We start from the raw sequence: 17,546 nt of genomic DNA, 5'->3' as shown, positions 1-17,546 counted from the left end.
TTATGAGTTAACTCTTATGCAAGACTTATTGATGCTTGTCTTGAAGTACTATTCATGAAAAGTCTTTGCTTTATGATTCACTTGTTTACTCATGTCATTTCCATTGTTTTGATCGCTGCATTCATTACATATGTTTACAAATAGTATGATCAAGGTTATGATGGCATGTCACTCCAGAAATTATCTTTGTTATCGTTTTACCTGCTCGGGACGAGCAGAACTAAGCTTGGGGATGCTGATACGTCTCCGACGTATCGATAATTTCTTGTGTTCCATGCCACATTATTGATGATATCTACATGTTTTATGCACACTTTATGTCATATTCGTGCATTTTCTGGAACTAACCTATTAACAAGATGCCGAAGTGCCAGTTGCTATTTTCTGCTGTTTTTGGTTTCAGAAATCCTAGTAACGAAATATTCTCGGAATTGGACGAAATCAACGTCCAGGGTCCTATTTTGCCACGAAGCTTCCAGAAGACCGAAGAGGAGACGAAGTGGGGCCACGAGGTGGCCAGACTACAGGGCGGCGCGGCCCAAGCCCTGGCCGCGCCGGCCTGTAGTGTGGGCCCCTCGTGCCGCCTCTTGACCTGCCCTTCCGCCTACAAATAGCCTTCGTCGCGAAACCCCCAGTACCGAGAGCCACGATACGGAAAACCTTACTGAGACGCCGCCGCCGCCAATCCCATCTCGGGGGATTTTGGAGATCTCCTCCGGCACCCTGCCGGAGAGGGGATTCATCTCCTGGAGGACTCTACGCCGCCATGGTCGCCTTCGGAGTGATGAGTGAGTAGTTCACCCCTGGACCATGGGTCCATAGCAGTAGCTAGATGGTTGTCTTCTCCTCATTGTGCTTCATTGTCGGGTCTTGTGAGCTGCCTAACATGATCAAGATCATCTATCTGTAATACTATATGTTGTGTTTGTCGGGATCCGATGGATAGAGAATACTATGTTATGTTAATTATCAAGTTATTACCTATGTATTGTTTATGATCTTGCATGCTCTCCGTTATTAGTAGAGGCTCTGGCCAAGTTGATGCTAGTAACTCCAAGAGGGAGTATTTATGCTCGATAGTGGGTTCATGTCTCCGTGAATCTGGGGAAGTGACAGAAATCTCTAAGATTATGGATGTGCTGTTGCCACTAGGGATAAAACATTGGTGCTATATTCGAGGATGTAGTCACTGATTACATTACGCGCAATACTTAATGCAATTGTCTGTTGTTAGCAACTTAATACTGGAGGGGGTTCGGATGATAACCTGAAGGTGGACTTTTTAGGCATAGATGCATGCTGGATAGCGGTCTATGTACTTTGTCGTAATGCTCAATTAAATCTCACTATATTTATCATGACATGTATGTGCATTGTTATGCTCTCTCTATTTGTCAATTGCCCGACTGTAATTTGTTCACCCAACATGCTATTTATCTTATGGGAGAGACACCTCTCGTGAACTGTGGACCCCGGTCCAATTCTCTTTACAGAAATACAATCTACTACAATACTTGTTTTACTGTTTTCTGCAAACAATCATCTTCCACACAATACGGTTAATCCTTTGTTACAGCAAACCGGTGAGATTGACAATCTCACTGTTTCGTTGGGGCAAAGTACTTGGTTTGTGTTGTGCAGGTTCCACGTTGGCGCCGGAATCTCTGGTGTTGCGCCGCACTACATCCCGCCGCCATCAACCTTCAACGTGCTTCTTGGCTCCTCCTGGTTCGATAAACCTTGGTTTCTTTCTGAGGGAAAACTTGCTGTTGTGCGCATCATACCTTCCTCTTGGGGTTCCCAACGAACGTGTGAGTTACACGCCATCAAGCGCCTCAATGACCTTTGGAGGGATGTCCAGCAATATCATGTCATGGATCGGGATCACACAAAGTGTGGTCGGGATCATGGCATGGACCGGATGATATGTACGTTTCATGTGCCGTTGAGTCATAGTGCATCTGTTCATAGCGCATTTCCTTCTTTTTTTTGCCACGGCAAACACATGTCATAGCTTCATATATTCCCGTACAGTTGTCGTATTTGGATAGTTGATTAAGTCTGGAAAATCTCGTTGTCATTTGGAGAGTATTTCTTGGGCATGAATTTGACAAACTAGATAGAGAGGTCTAGCCGTCCATGTTGTGTGGACCGTGACGACTTGGAAACTAGGAGACGACGTGTATCGCCTGGGAGCGAACGCTCTAATTGGTTCCAGCTGGAATCGCCATCCATCTTGAAAATGTAGTTACATTTGTGCAAGAAAAACGACTGCTTCCAACTCCGATAGTCGCCATTTCTGCTGCAGACAACGAGATAAATTAACAGCTTCACAGTTCGATTGCTGTCGAGCAGATACACGGGAACCAAATCACCAAAATGCTACATCTAAAAGAACAAGGAAAGGAAAACATCAAGTCCAATTTAGTTACACTTGTGGACTTGTGGTATATATATGTGGATCTAATCGCGTGTTGGGTCATACGTGTTATTTTTGAACTAGAAACATCACTACTGTCGACTACTAGTACGTTTTTAATCTAAATGCTGGTTCCTATGCCCTCCGCTGGCCGCTATGACGGGTAGAGGGTGGAGAAACCTCGGACCTGATGACCGGTCCTTGTAGGGTCTTCGAGTTCTCTGTCTCTGGCCTAAGGGGTTTCGGCGACGATAAGAATAAAGATCCTTCGCGTCCTCTCAGATAGATGTTCTTTCCGGAGGAGCGTCGACAAGTTAAAGTTTGGAGTCGATCGTCGAACACTAAATCTGTCATACAGTGGTTGTGAAGGGGTTGATGTTGCAACATATTGGCGTCCTAAAGTTCCATCTCCACGTGATAAAAGCTTAGATGATATGACTTCATTGGCAAACTTATGAGTTTTGTGTCCCCCATCTTAATCTGGCCGGAGTTTGGGAATATCTAACGGTCCACCTTGGTTCTAGCTTCTTCGGGACGACAATCGCTCAAGATCGTGTTCGCCGCAACATCTTTTGATCTACGTCAATGATTTTCCGGCCGCTTCTTCTACAAGCACGTGGGGTTCAGGCTTTTTCCAGTCACGAGCTTTGCTACCTCGGAGGAGCTTTGCTCGCAACGCGCGGTCAAGAGATGCAGAAAGAAGATGATTGGTCCTCAACTTTGTAAGAGAGGAGACACGAAAAGGTAGGTTAATTAAGGCAGACAAGACTCTTCAATACTGAAAGACACGAAAAGGTAGGTTAATTAAGGCAGACAAGACTCTTCAATACTGAAAGCTAGCTCGCGTAACTGCGTCAGCTACTTACGGTTGCGGTAGCGTTAGACTGCTCATAGTGGAGAGTAACTTAGACTAGTAACATATGTCATGTTACTAGTCTAAGTTACTACCTCTATAGTGGATAGTAACTTAGATGTGGTTTCATGCAATGTCTAATTAATTATGTGGTAGACTCATATTGCTTTGGAATGTGTGATGTTATGGTAACATAGCTAGTTACCACCTCATTCTCTTTCTTCATTTATTGCCATGTCATGTCACCAAAATGCTTTGGGTTGTGTGATGTTACCACCTATGTTACCCCCACTATGAGCAGTCTTAAACCGAACCGTTGAATCCAACCGTGTAATAATCCATTTTTTAAAATTTTATAAGATGCACGTGTAGGTGTGTGTCAAAAACCTAGGGTTGAATATAAAATGGAGACGGACGGAAACATGATTTATCATTTTTGTTTCCCCTCTATCTTATCGGAATGGAAAAAGGAATCAGAAATCCCGGAAACGAATATGAAAACGAAAATCCTCGGATATAAATACAAAATGGATATGTAGCGGATACGTTACGAAAACGGATATTGCCACAACACAATGCAGCATAATAACTTGATTTGTAGACCGAAAGACACACATAAATAAAAAGACAATAAGACAAGATATATCACTTAACTTCGACAAGCGGCAATTCCACATAAAGTAACACACATAGTTTAACAGCTGCATGCACACACAATTATATAAAGTGATTAGGGTTAGAGTAATTAGTGGACTTGATACGTGGCTAAGCCCAGTTTCATGTGTAAATGTAGGCCTACTAAATGCACGGGCCTCTCTAGGTTATATTTCCGTAAACTTTCCGTATTTATTTTTCCGGAATTTCCTCTGTCATTTTCCTTTCCGTCGGAAAAGGCTCCCTCGTTTTTTTTTTCATTTCTATTTATGATTTTGCCGTTTTCGTTTTTTTTCCTCCAAATGTCGCTTCCTTTTTCGTATTTGGCTCACCTTTTTTTTGTTCGAAAACGGACGGGAAGTTTCCTTTTCGTTTTCAACCCTTAAAAGTTAAAACCAGATAGGCCGTACTAACCTATAGCGCGAGAGTACGTCGTCCTGTAATAGGTGTCGCGCAGCTGCACATGTACACGCTCACGCAGGCGGCAAATGCGTTGCGTCGCGCTGTTTTGATTTGCATCAGCTAGCTGACTATAAGGCATCTCCAGCGGTCGATCCAAATCCTGACCCAAATCGTCCGTATTCAGACAGTTTGGGTGGTATCCGTTGAGTCAGGATAGAAACGGATCAGGGCATGCTCGAGCTGTAAACAAATGGGTCGGCCTGAACATGGCAGTGGGGCCGTATTGTCATACACTCAAGACATGACATCAAGAAGTTGACTTTCCCCATCACCACCATCCCGGCGTCCCTCGTCGCCGCACCCCACCGGCGGGCGCTCCCCTTCCTCGAGCTCAACAAGGGTGTTCTCCTCGGGGAGGACGACGAGGGGGAGATCGAGGTGGTGTCCCTGCTCACGGCCCCAGCCGACGGGCTGTCACCACCCCAAGAACCTGCACGTCGTCGACGAGACCGCCTCCGCCCCACCGCAGCCGCAGCACCAGCGGCGCCTTTAGGAGTGGTCGGAGCTACGAAGCAGCCCGACATACCTGGATGCAGAGTTCCGGCGTGACTTCCCGGATGCGGAGTTCCGTCCGCCGTCGCCAAGGAGGACACGACGCTGCACACCACCATCCCTGTACCATAGCGCGTGGCGGTCTGCGTGTGGCGCCTGGCAACAAGCAGGAGCGAGCAGGGCGGCGAGCGAGCGGGAAAGAGGAGGGTGGCGAGCGGCCAGTGGTGAGCGGGAGGCGGAGGGTGGCGTCGGGCGCATCGAGGGAGGGCGGGGTGGGGATTTTTTATCTGGCTGCCAAGTAGGTCAGGACAGACCAACGAGAGGACAAACCAGGCGTCCGATTTTGTCCGCCTCGACCCATCAATTGTCTAAATTTAGGTCACGGATGAGTCAGTTCGGACAAAAAACCGAACAACAAACACTTTAAGTCTCTCTGTTGGAGGGTGTTTTTCTGTCAAGATCTAAAACAGGGATTAACTTGTTAATGCCTATAAATTGTAGACTTAGGATTTCGTAAGAAGTAGAGGGAAAGTAGATCTCGAAGGTTCAGCCGACAAAGATACTCAACTCAAGATTATGGTGGTTCTGGTGGTAAAAGATTTGATCCCTTATTTTTCCCTCGACTCCCCTTTATATAGAAGGTGGAGCCGAGGCGATTCGTGTCGTACAAGTTACAAACTATCCGAGGTGCATTGGGACTTTCCTATGTTGATACAAAATTCCTAATACAACTCTACTTTCCTTATCCGGAGATCGGGTCCATGGGCTTCACATCCTCTTTATATAACCAGGGTACTTTATTCGGCATGCCTATTAGGCATACCTATGTCAGTAGCTCCCGAGGTTTTGCTTGAATCGTAGAGTCGAGTAAAATCTCCATCGTAAAACCAAATCACATGTTTACCATGACGAACATTTTGCTTAGAGCAAGTACAATAAGTCCTAGTCAGCTGGCTATAAGGATTAAAATAATATATTGTTGCTTAGTTGGAGGAGAGAGGAGAGGAGAGAGAAGAGGAGTGGGCTCTTATGCAAGAGCCAGCTCTAGCACGTGCTCCTAGTGACATAGGCATCCCAAATGGGCCTGCCGAAGATAGTACCCGGGGTTTATTGAAGGCCCACTACCCGAAGAATAAGAAGATTCGGGAGCCCAAGATATATTAAGGAAAGTTAGAGTTGTAATAGGAAGTGTTATTTGTAATCTGGCGGGATGAATTAGAAACCGTCCCGGACTCTGTAACTTGTACAACACGAATCCCTCGGTTCCACCTCCTATATAAAGGGGGAGTCGAGGGACGAAGAGATCATCGAATCATTGTCTACAAACCCTAGTTTTCATAACCGTCGAGTACTTTTCGGCTGAAACCTTCGAGATCTACTTGCCCTCTACTTCCAACTAAACCCTAGCCTACAATCCATAGGCATTGACAAGTTGATACCTTGTCAATTGGCGCCGTCTGTGGGAACTAGAGGCGTAAGGATCTGATCTCGATGGCACGTTCAAGATCTTCGACATCGTCAACCGCAAGCAACGCAATGGATCGAGGTAAACAGATCGCTGCTGGTCCTGTCGATTTTGTTCCTCACCCACCCTCCCGTTTGGATGCATATGCGTATCTGGCGGAGCCCATGGAGATGACGTTCGGAAGGTTTCACTTTCGCGTCGAGAAGGAAGGATCGTATCGTGTCGAAATTCCGATTTCGTCGGGATCGTCGGCGGTCGATTCCGATTTTTCAAGCTATACATCGTCAACCGAGTCAGGAGAAGAAGAAACTTCGTCGACACGCTACGTCAGCACCAGAGCAAGAGAGAAACTCGCCAAGATCTTCAACGACATGTCGTTTGAGTCATCTGCGGACTCATATATAAGCGATGGCTCAAGCGATGTCGACAGTTACGACTTCATCGACAAATCTATCACAGTGGGCAAGGTCTTCATCAATCTCAACGATGATGTCACCAAACCCAACATAGATCTGAATACAAAATATCATCAGATTTATGCCATTGAGGATCAAGAGGAAACATCTGAGGCTTTCGACGATCTGGGAAATCCATACGTCGATCCCTCCAATCTGCGACAAGGCCTGGGCAACAAATACGTTGGGCCACAGCCGCGAGACAGAGTTCAACTTTCGCAAGCAGCGTGGGATAGAGCCGCGAGAGCTATGAACGGTTCAGAACCAATGGCCACCACAGCCACACCAGAGGAATTGCAAGCATATCAATATAGGCTCGCACGAGCTGCAAGAGAATTGGAAAAACAGACAGCTGAGTTAAACAGAAGAAAGGAGGCAGCTTCTACGTCTAGCAGGAGAAGGGCAGATCTAAGCCGACAATCTAAAACTTCGGGTGATAGCCACAGGGAGGCGCGGAACAGAGCAAGATCAAGGTTGCAACATATACCCGAAGCAGAAAGAGAGCACTTGGTCCAAAACCTCGACATGTCCTTTATGTCGATAGATACAAGAGGAAATATCATCCCTAAGACACCAGAGGCTGGGTATATGGCGACACATGCTTTTATCCTTGCATCTAAACCACCTCCAGGTGATCCAAGGGAAACACTATATAATATGGCGGTAGCAGGAGTTGGAGCTATGGGGACAGCATTTGTATCAACGCCTCCCGAAGGAGCGGCAAGGCAAAATAGTCCACGACCTGCAGCAGCAACAGCGGCAGCACCTGAAGGACCAAGTGGAGCAAGAGACACAGCAGCACAAGCAAGGGTCGACAGAGCGCGGCAAAGCAGAAGGGATCATCGGCAATCTCCGGAGCTTAACGACGAAGATATGTGCGGCTTGCCATGCTTCACGAGGAGAGTCCGAAAAACTCGAGTCCCCTCAGGATTCAAGTTACCCGATAATTTCAAGAAGTTCGACGGCCTTCAAGATCCAGAGGATTGGCTAGTTGATTATCTCGAGACAGTGAAGCTCACAGGAGGAACCAGGGCAACAGCTATGCAAAGCATCCAGCCGCACGATCTTGGATAAAGAAACTCACTCCAGGATCTATCGACAGCTGGGAAAGTTTCGAGGACGTGTTCGTCAAGAACTTCAGATCCACATGCAAAAAACCTGCGTCGTTAGAGGAGTTGAGAGCATGTCGACAAAAGCCAGATGAGCCAATGAGAAAGTACATCCAAAGGTGAAATATCATCAAAAACTCGGCAGAAAATATATCTGACGAGAGAGCAATAGATGCGTTTGTCGCAGGAATCAGGCGTGGAGATTTTGTCGAGGACTTGGGAAGGACCAATCCAAAGACAGTATCCGCGTTAATGGAGATAGCAAACAGATGGGCAGATGGAGAAGACGCTGTCCACAACAAACGGCACAGGTCGCCAGAGGAGGACCGTGGTCGAAACTATCAACCGAGGCGACGATTTCCTCGGCAGTACCCGAACTATGACGCTCCAGGGCAAATTTCGGCAGGTTTTCGGGCAAACACAGGAGGAAACAACAGAGATGATTATCGAGAAGCAAGGAACAGCGAGGTGATAACAGGGATGATTCTCGCAACAACAAAGCAAAATAGCGGGCCTAGGTTCCCAAGGCCTTTCGTGTCCCCCGAAGAGATGATGAATGGGCCGTGTCAAATGCACTTTTTCCTCGACAAAGAACGGTAAAAGACAACAGGGCACCTGTAGAAAGACTGTCGAAATTTTCAGGCAATGCTAAGGTATGCAGAGCACGCTAATGCGCGGGCAACACAGAGAAATCCTCGAGAACCCAGGAGCGAGATTCACTTGCCGCCTCCTCCCGCGATTACAGACGACAATCGGCATCAGCTCAGAATAGCGGCAGCACCTCCACCACCACCTTATGTTGATCCTAACTCCAACGGAGCGGTGTCGATGATTCAGAAGGGAAGGCCGTCCAATAGAGCTCAGAAAGTAATTTCACGACAGGTGTTTATGGCAGAAAAAATGCCTCCACCAACAGTTGAGTATCTTAATTGGTCAGGACAAGATATTGGCTTCACCATAGCAGATCATCCGCAGCAAGTTCCTCGACCAGGGCAGTCAGCACTTATTCTGCCGGCTATCGCGGGATTTGATGTCTCTCGAGTGTTCATAGACGGCGGCAGCAGCCTAAACCTTATGTATGCAGATACATTGAGGAAGATGAACATATCCTTAGCAAACTTGAAGCCAACAGACACAAGGTTCCACGGCATCACACCAGAGAAACCAAGTTATCCATTGGGGAAAATCAACCTCGACGTTCAGTTTGGAACCCGAGAAAATTATAGAATCGAGAGGCTGGAATTCGAAGTCGTGGATTTTCTGTCGCAATACCACGCCTTGTTGGGACGACCAGCATATGCTAGATTTATGGCGGTGCCACACTATACATACCTGTTGTGGAGACTGCCTGGACCAAAGGGACCAATCACAGTCAAAGGAAGCTTCGCCTTAGCCGATAAGTGCGACAAGGATTTTCATCGGCTATCAGAAACTTTCGGGATGCAAGCTGAGTATTTGGCGGCAAAAAGCATGACTGATTACGACGTGCTGCCAGACGTTGGAAGGCCAAATAAAGAATCAACTTTCAATACCGAGAAAAATTCTAAGGAGGTGCAGATTCACCCGACAGACCCGAAAAAGACGACGTCCATTGCAACAAATATGGATATCGCATAGGAAAGCGCGCTCGTCAAGTTCCTCCGTGAGCACTGGAAAATCTTCGCATGGTGTCCAGCTGACATGCCAGGGGTACCCAGGGAACTTGCCGAGCACCACCTCAACTTAGATCCTCTCGCGAGACCAATCAAACAACCCTTGCGGCATTTTTCGGAACCAAACCGCAAAGCTATGTTATCAGAAATAAATCGACTGAAGGATGCTGGTTTTATCAAAGAGATATCTACAGAAGCCACATGGGTAGCTAACCCAGTGATGGTGCCGAAGAAACACACGACAGTCCTTCGCATGTGCATCGACTTTACGTGTCTCAATAAACATTGTCCAAAGGATCACTTTCCTCTCCCGAGGATCGATCAAATTATCGACTCCACGGCTGGATGCGAACGTCTTTCCTTCCTGGACGCATATTCTGGCTATAACCAGATCAGATTAAAAGAAGAAGATGAAGTAAAGACCGCGTTTATTACACCATACGGCGTGTTTTGCTACAGAACAATGCCCTTTGGTCTGAAAAATGCGGGAGCAACATATCAGAGGATGATGCAGAAGTGTTTGGCGACACAGATTGGGAAAAACATGCAAGTATACATCGATGATGTCGTCATAACATCAAAAAGGGGGCAACGCTGATCGAGGATCTCAAGGAAACCTTCGACAACCTTGACAAGTTCTGCCTCAAACTGAACCCGACGAAGTGTTCTTTCGGCGTCCCAGCAGGAGAACTTCTAGGGTTTCTAGTTTCAGCAAGAGGGATTGAAGCAAATCCCGATAAAATACAAGCTATCGTAACAATGAGGAAGCCAACAAAGTTGAAAGAAATACAGCAGTTAACTGGGCGAGTCGCAGCCTTGAGCAGATTCGTCGCCAGGCTAGGGGAAAAAGCGCTCCCATTTTACGCCCTCATAAAGCAAGGAGATAAATTCCAGTGGAATGAAGAAGCGGACAGAGCTTTTGAGGACCTCAAACGCAAAATCTCGACACCCCCCATCTTGGTGGCGCCAAAAGAGAAGGAGCCTTTATTACTGTATATTGCGGCCACACCCCAGGTAGTAAGCACAGTCCTTGTCGTTGAAAGGGAGGAAGAAGGAAAACTCCACGGAGTGCAGAGGCCAGTATACTTCGTCAGCGAAGTTTTATCGCCCTCAAAACAAAAGTACCCTCAGTACCAAAAGCTAGCATATGGAGTGTTCACAACAGCACGAAAATTGCGCCACTATTTTTCGGCACACCCGATCATAGTGGTCAATGAAGCTCCCTTGTCAAATATACTAAACAATCCAGAAGCTACGGGTCGTGTCTCCCTTTGGGGAATAGAACTTTCCCCTCGGGACATCACGTATGAAAAAAGAAAAGCAATCAAGTCGCAAGTTCTCGCGTACTTCATCGCGAGTGGATGGAACCGCAAAACACAGACCCCTGCATTTGTCGAGAACCTGGACCATGAATTTCGACGGGTCCAAGAGAGTAGAAGGAGCTGGCGCAGGAGTAATACTTATATCACCTGAAGGCGACAAGTTGAAATACATCCTTCGGATGACGTTCCCTAACGCATCTAACAATGAAGCAGAATATGAAGCCCTCATACACGGGATGAAGATGGCGAAAGCTTGCGGTGCAACTCGACTAAAAATATTTGGCGACTCACAATTGGTGGCTCAGCAAGTTATGAACCAATGTGACGCAGTCAATGATAGCATGGTAGCATACAAGGAGGTGTATAATGAGCTCGAGAAGTTATTTGATGGATGCGAGGTAAATCACATCGAGAGATTGAGCAACGATGAAGCTGACGTCCTCGCAAACATCGGGTCGCAGTGCCTTCCAATCCCACCAGGAGTATTTTGGGAAGAAATAGCGGAGAGATCCACGAAGCCAAAAAAGGTGCAGAAAAAATCAAAAGAAGAGAAAACTTCGACACCCCTCACAGAAAACACGGAGGATGAAGAGGACCAAGAGCTTGTAATGATGGTACAAGTTCCTTGGATGCAAGCATATATATCATACATCCTCAGGAAAGAAATACCCGATGATCCAGTTGAGGCAAGGCGAGTAATTCGACGCTCTAAAGCTTTCACGGTGATCAAAGGAGAATTGTACAAGCGAAGTATTTCAGGCGTCCTGCAAAGGTGTGTTACACCCGAAGAAGGAAGAATAATTCTGAAGGATGTACACGAAGGAATATGTGGCCACCACGCGAGTAGTCGAGCTATTGCAGCCAAGGTTTTTCGGGCAGGATTCTATTGGTTGACAGCAATCGAAGACGCCAAGGAAATAGTAAGAACTTGCGACGCGTGTCAAAGGTTTGCCGCGAAACCTCATTCTCCAGCAGCAGAACTAACACCAATACCATTGTCGTGGCCCTTTGCCCAATGGGGACTTGATATGGTGGGCAAGTTACACAAATCCTGGCCAGGAGGAAAGGAGTACATGCTAGTAGCTGTCGACAAATTTACAAAGTGGATAGAAGCGAAGCCGATAAACTCACCAGACGGAGCATCCGCAAGAAATTCATAAAAGGCCTCGTCTTCAGATTTGGAGTGCCCCATAGCATTGTCACAGACAATGGCAGCAACTTCACATCCCACGAATTCAAAGATTATTGCAAAGAAGTGGGTATCAAGTTACACTTTGCGTCAGTTGCGCACCCGCAGACCAACGGCCAAGTCGAGAAAGCTAATGGAATCATCTGCAACGGCATTAAAAAACGCTTATTAGCACCACTGGAGAAAGCTCGACACACCTGGCCAGAGGAGCTGCCCAGTGTATTATGGAGCATACGAACAACACCAAACACAGCAACACAAGAAACTCCGTTCTTCTTGGTTCATGGAGCAGAAGCAGTATTACCAATCGAGATAGAGCATGACTCTCCACGAGTCGTAGAATATGATGAAGAAGTGTCGAGAAAAGCGCTAGAAGATGACGTCAATGAACTTGATGAAGCTAGAGATGAAGTACTGTCTCGGGTAACCAAATACCAACAGGACTTGAAGAATTACCACAGTCGACGTTTGCGGCCAAGATCTTTTCAGGTGGGAGACCTAGTTCTTCGGCTCACGCAAAAAAGTCATGAAAAACTCGAGTCACCATGGCTTGGCCCTTACATTGTCACGGAAGTAATCGGAGGAGGAGCATACAGGATAAAAGACAAGAAGACAGGGGTGGAGGAGCAAAACCCCTGGAACGTGGCGCAACTCAGGCGGTTCTACGCCTAGAGCTAAAATATAGTCCTTGTAAAACTTCAATGTAATGAAACGCCCGCGAGTTTTCAGACGCACTCTTTTCCTTTTTCGGGGCACCGAGTGGGGCCGGAAGAGGTTTTTAATGAGGCGGGCTCGCGGTGCTGCAATATAATAAAGATAGTGTCAATATAGCTTTTCTTCATCGACACACTCAAAGTCTCCGACCCGACGAATTTCAATATAATTCCTCGAAAGCAGAAAAGCCTCGCCTTGGTATTCAAATACCTCGTGAGTTAATAAAAATACAAAATAGTACTCAACAAATAAGCTCGGGGGCTGATATTCGCCAAAACTACATATTGAATAAATGCCTTGGTTCAAAACCTCGCAATACACAAATACAGTAAATAGCCACCGAAACACTCGGGGGCTAGACAAATATAGAAATATGATGATTGCTTCACAATATAATCACAATTATGGGCAACAAAGAAGAGTTATCTACCAAAGGAAAATAATCAGTCATGATTCAATATGTCATCAAGGGTAATTCTGTTTTCTTCAGGAGCAGCGCCAAGAAAATCAGCATAATGACCATCTGCAAAAAAGTCGGCATCCATCCGAAGAAGGTCTTCAATCATTTCTTCGGCTATAGGCGAAACCTTCGTGTTAATTCGGTCGACACCAACTCTTCGGCGCCTTACCTTCTCATGAACTTTCGCAACAACTTGGGTCAGGTCAAGCTTTGAGTGGCAGATCTGAAGCATGATAAGGGCAAATCTGGCGCCAGCTACCAGTTGAGCGCTGACAAAATCATGGATCTTGTGGGCATCCTTAAATTTCCCCATTAACTCGGGAAGAGTTTGTGGTTGAACGTTCCGAGGAAACATGGAGTTATAAACCATAGACAGGGTCCTGGTACAGAAGTCAAGGAAGTCGCGAGTTTGAGAGGCGCGATCCTGAAATCTGACAATCTGGCGGGTCCTCTCTGGGGTAGCCCAAAACAGAGAACCATGGTCAAGGGCAAGGTTAACAAGGAGGTTCGTCCTAGTATTTACCCTCTCTTCTTCGGCAACAGCATCAGTAAAGGAACCTATTAAAACAATAGAGCAGAAAACTTTAAGAGACACAGCATGAAGACAGAAGATATCGGAGGATGAAACAAACATACCCGACATATCCACACTGGCTTCATTCATTAACTCGAGCATGAAATTTCTCGAGTAGTCGCCTTTTCAGCCTCGGAAGCAGCGACTTCCTTAGCAGCCACGGCCTCGCGAGCTTGTTGAAGTGCAATTTTTTCGGCTTCAGATGACTTACGAGACTTTTCCATCATCACAAGTGTTTGCTTCTTTGCATACTGAAGTTGCTGCCGAAGTTCATCCAATTCTTGCGGCAAGGAATCTTCGACAGGTGTAGTATCAGCAAGAGTTCTCCTTGAGCGAGAAGAAGAAGGCGAAACATTGGAAGGAGCGGTAGATGGAGTATAGTTATCAAATACCAACTGAAATTTAATAAAACAAGAAAACATCAATCAACAAGCAAAGATAGAGTTTTCATTAATCTTTCGGAATAATTACAAAGGCCTTACAGTGGAGCTAATGAAGTACGTGTCGCCAAATAACTACTTTGGCGACAAGAGAAAAAGAAACAGAGAAAGAAAAACAAAGAGGCATGCAACTAGACCTCCGGCCTTGATGAGCTAGGAGTTGAAGCTGGTTTGATCCCGAGATAGGCCAAGATTTTCTTCGTGTTGGGCTTGGCTGCCTTAATCAGCGACCTCCATCTTGATTGCTCTATCTGATCGGTGTCGCCAACTTTCATCCAATCAACGATCACTGTTGGCTGTCAAGCAACCAGGGCAACAAGATGCTTTCGACAGCAATCTTCATATTTTCCTGACGCATCTTCAGTCCAAGGTCCTCTGATGAATTGAAGCTCTTGGCAAGGGCAAGGAAAGTCGGGGGCTCCTCTTTCTTCGGGAAGAAGTAGGGGAACAGCGCCGACAGTCCTGATGACGCGTAAAGCACACGCTCGTTGGGAACCCCAAGTGGAAGGTGTGATGCGTACAGCAGCAAGTTTCCCTCAGTAAGAAACCAAGGTTTATCGAACCAGTAGGAGTCAAGAAGCACGTTGAAGGTTGATGGCGGCGAGATGTAGTGCGGCGCAACACCAGGGATTCCGGCGCCAACGTGGAACCTGCACAGCACAACCAAAGTACTTTGCCCCAACGAAACAGTGAGGTTGTCAATCTCACCGGCTTGCTGTAACAAAGGATTAACCGTATTGTGTGGAAGATGATTGTTTGCGTAAAACAGTAGAACAAAGATTGCAAGAGATTGTATTTCGAAAGAGAATTGGACCGGGGTCCACAGTTCACTAGAGGTGTCTCTCCCATAAGATAAACAGCATGTTGGGTGAACAAATTACAGTTGGGCAATTGACAAATAAAGAGAGCATGACCATGCACATACATATCATGATGAGTATAGTGAGATTTAATTGGGCATTACGACAAAGTACATAGACCGCCATCCAGCATGCATCTATGCCTAAAAAGTCCACCTTCAGGTTATCATCCGAACCCTCCAATGTTAAGTTGCTAACAACAGACAATTTCATTAAGTATTGCGCGTAATGTAACTAGTGACTACATCCTTGAACATAGCACCAATGTTTTATCCCTAGTGGCAACAGCACATCCATAACCTTAGAGGTTCTTGTCACCCCTCCAGATTCACGGAGACATGAACCCACTATCGAGCATAAATACTCCCTCTTGGAGTTACTAGCATCAACTTGGCCAGAGCATCTACTAATAACGGAGAGCATGCAAGATCATAAACAACACATAGATATAACTTTGATAATCAACATAACAAGTATTCTCTATTCATCGGATCCCAACAAACGCAACATATAGAATTACAGATAGATGATCTTGATCATGTTAGGCAGCTCACAAGATCCGACAATGATAGCACAATGGGGAGAAGATAACCATCTAGCTACTGCTATGGACCCATAGTCCAGGGGTAGACTACTCACACATCACTCCGGAGGCGACCATGGCGGCGTAGAGTCCTCCGGGAGATGATTCCCCTCTCCGGCAGGGTGCCGGAGGCGATCTCCTGGATCCCCCGAGATGGGATCGGCGGCGGCGGCGTCTCGCAAGGTTTTCCGTATCGTGGCTCTCGGTGCGGGGGTTTCGTCACGGAGGCTTTAAGTAGGCGGAAGGGTAGGTCAAGAGGCGGCGCGAGGGGCCCAGACCATAGGGCCGCGCGGCCAGGGCAGGGGCCGCGCCGCCCTATGCTCTGGCTGCCTCGTGGCCCCTCTTCGTTTCGTCTTCGGACTTCTGGAAGCTTCGTGGAAAAATAGGCCCCTGGGCGTTGATTTCGTCCAATTCCGAGAATATTTCCTTACTAGGATTTCTAAAACCAAAAACAGCAGAAAACAGCAACTGGCACTTCGGCATCTTGTTAATAGGTTAGTTCCAGAAAATGCACGAATATGACATAAAGTGTGCATAAAACATGTAGATAACATCAATAATGTGGCATGGAACATAAGAAATTATCGATACGTCGGAGACGTATCAGCATCCCCAAGCTTAGTTCTGCTTGTCCCGAGCAGGTAAAACGATAACACAGATAATTTCTGGAGTGACATGCCATCATAATCTTGATCATACTATTTGTAAAGCATATGTAGTGAATGCAGCGATCAAAACAATGTATATGACATGGGTAAACAAGTGAATCATATAGCAAAGACTTTTCATGAATAACACTTCAAGACAAGCATCAATAAGTCTTGCATAAGAGTTAACTCATAAAGCAATAATTCAAAGTAAAGGCATTGAAGCAACACAAAAGAAGATTAAGTTTCAGCGGTTGCTTTCAACTTGTAACATGTATATCTCATGGATATTGTCAACATAGAGTAATATAATAAGTGCAATAAGCAAGTATGTAGGAATCAATGCATAGTTCACACAAGTGTTTGCTTCTTGAGGTGGAGAGAAATAGGTGAACTGACTCAACATTGAAAGTAAAAGAATTGTCCTCCATAGAGGAAAAGCATCGATTGCTATATTTGTGCTAGAGCTTTGATTTTGAAAACATGAAACAATTTTGTCAACGGTAGTAATAAAGCATATGCATCATGTAAATTATATCTTATAAGTTGCAAGCCTCATGCATAGTGTACTAATAGTGCCCGCACCTTGTCCTAATTAGCTTGGACTACCGGATCATCACAATGCACATGTTTTTACCAAGTGTCACAAAGGGGTACCTCTATGCCACCTGTACAAAGGTCTAAGGAGAAAGCTCGCATTGGATTTCTCGCTATTGATTATTCTTCAACTTAGACATCCATACCGGGACAACATAGACAACAGATAATGGACTCCTCTTTTATGCATAAGCATGTAACAACAATTAATAATTTTCTCATTTGAGATTGAGGATATTTGTCCAAAACTGAAACTTCCACCATGGATCATGGCTTTAGTTAGCGGCCCAATGTTCTTCTCTAACAATATGCATGCTTAACCATAAGGTGGTAGATCGCTCTTACTTCAGACAAGACGAACATGCATAGCAACTCACATGAAATTCAACAATGAATAGTTGATGGCGTCCCCAGTGAACATGGTTATCGCGCAACAAGCAACTTAATAAGAGATAAAGTGCATAATTACATATTCAATACCACAATAGTTTTTAAGCTATTTGTCCCATGAGCTATATATTGCAAAGGTGAATGATGGAATTTTAAAGGTAGCACTCAAGCAATTTACTTTGGAATGGCGGAGAAATACCATGTAGTAG

Source organism: Lolium perenne, chromosome 4 (assembly GCF_019359855.2).
Source record: "Lolium perenne isolate Kyuss_39 chromosome 4, Kyuss_2.0, whole genome shotgun sequence".
NCBI lineage: Eukaryota > Viridiplantae > Streptophyta > Magnoliopsida > Poales > Poaceae > Lolium > Lolium perenne.
Note: the sequence above shows the minus strand (reverse complement) of the source record.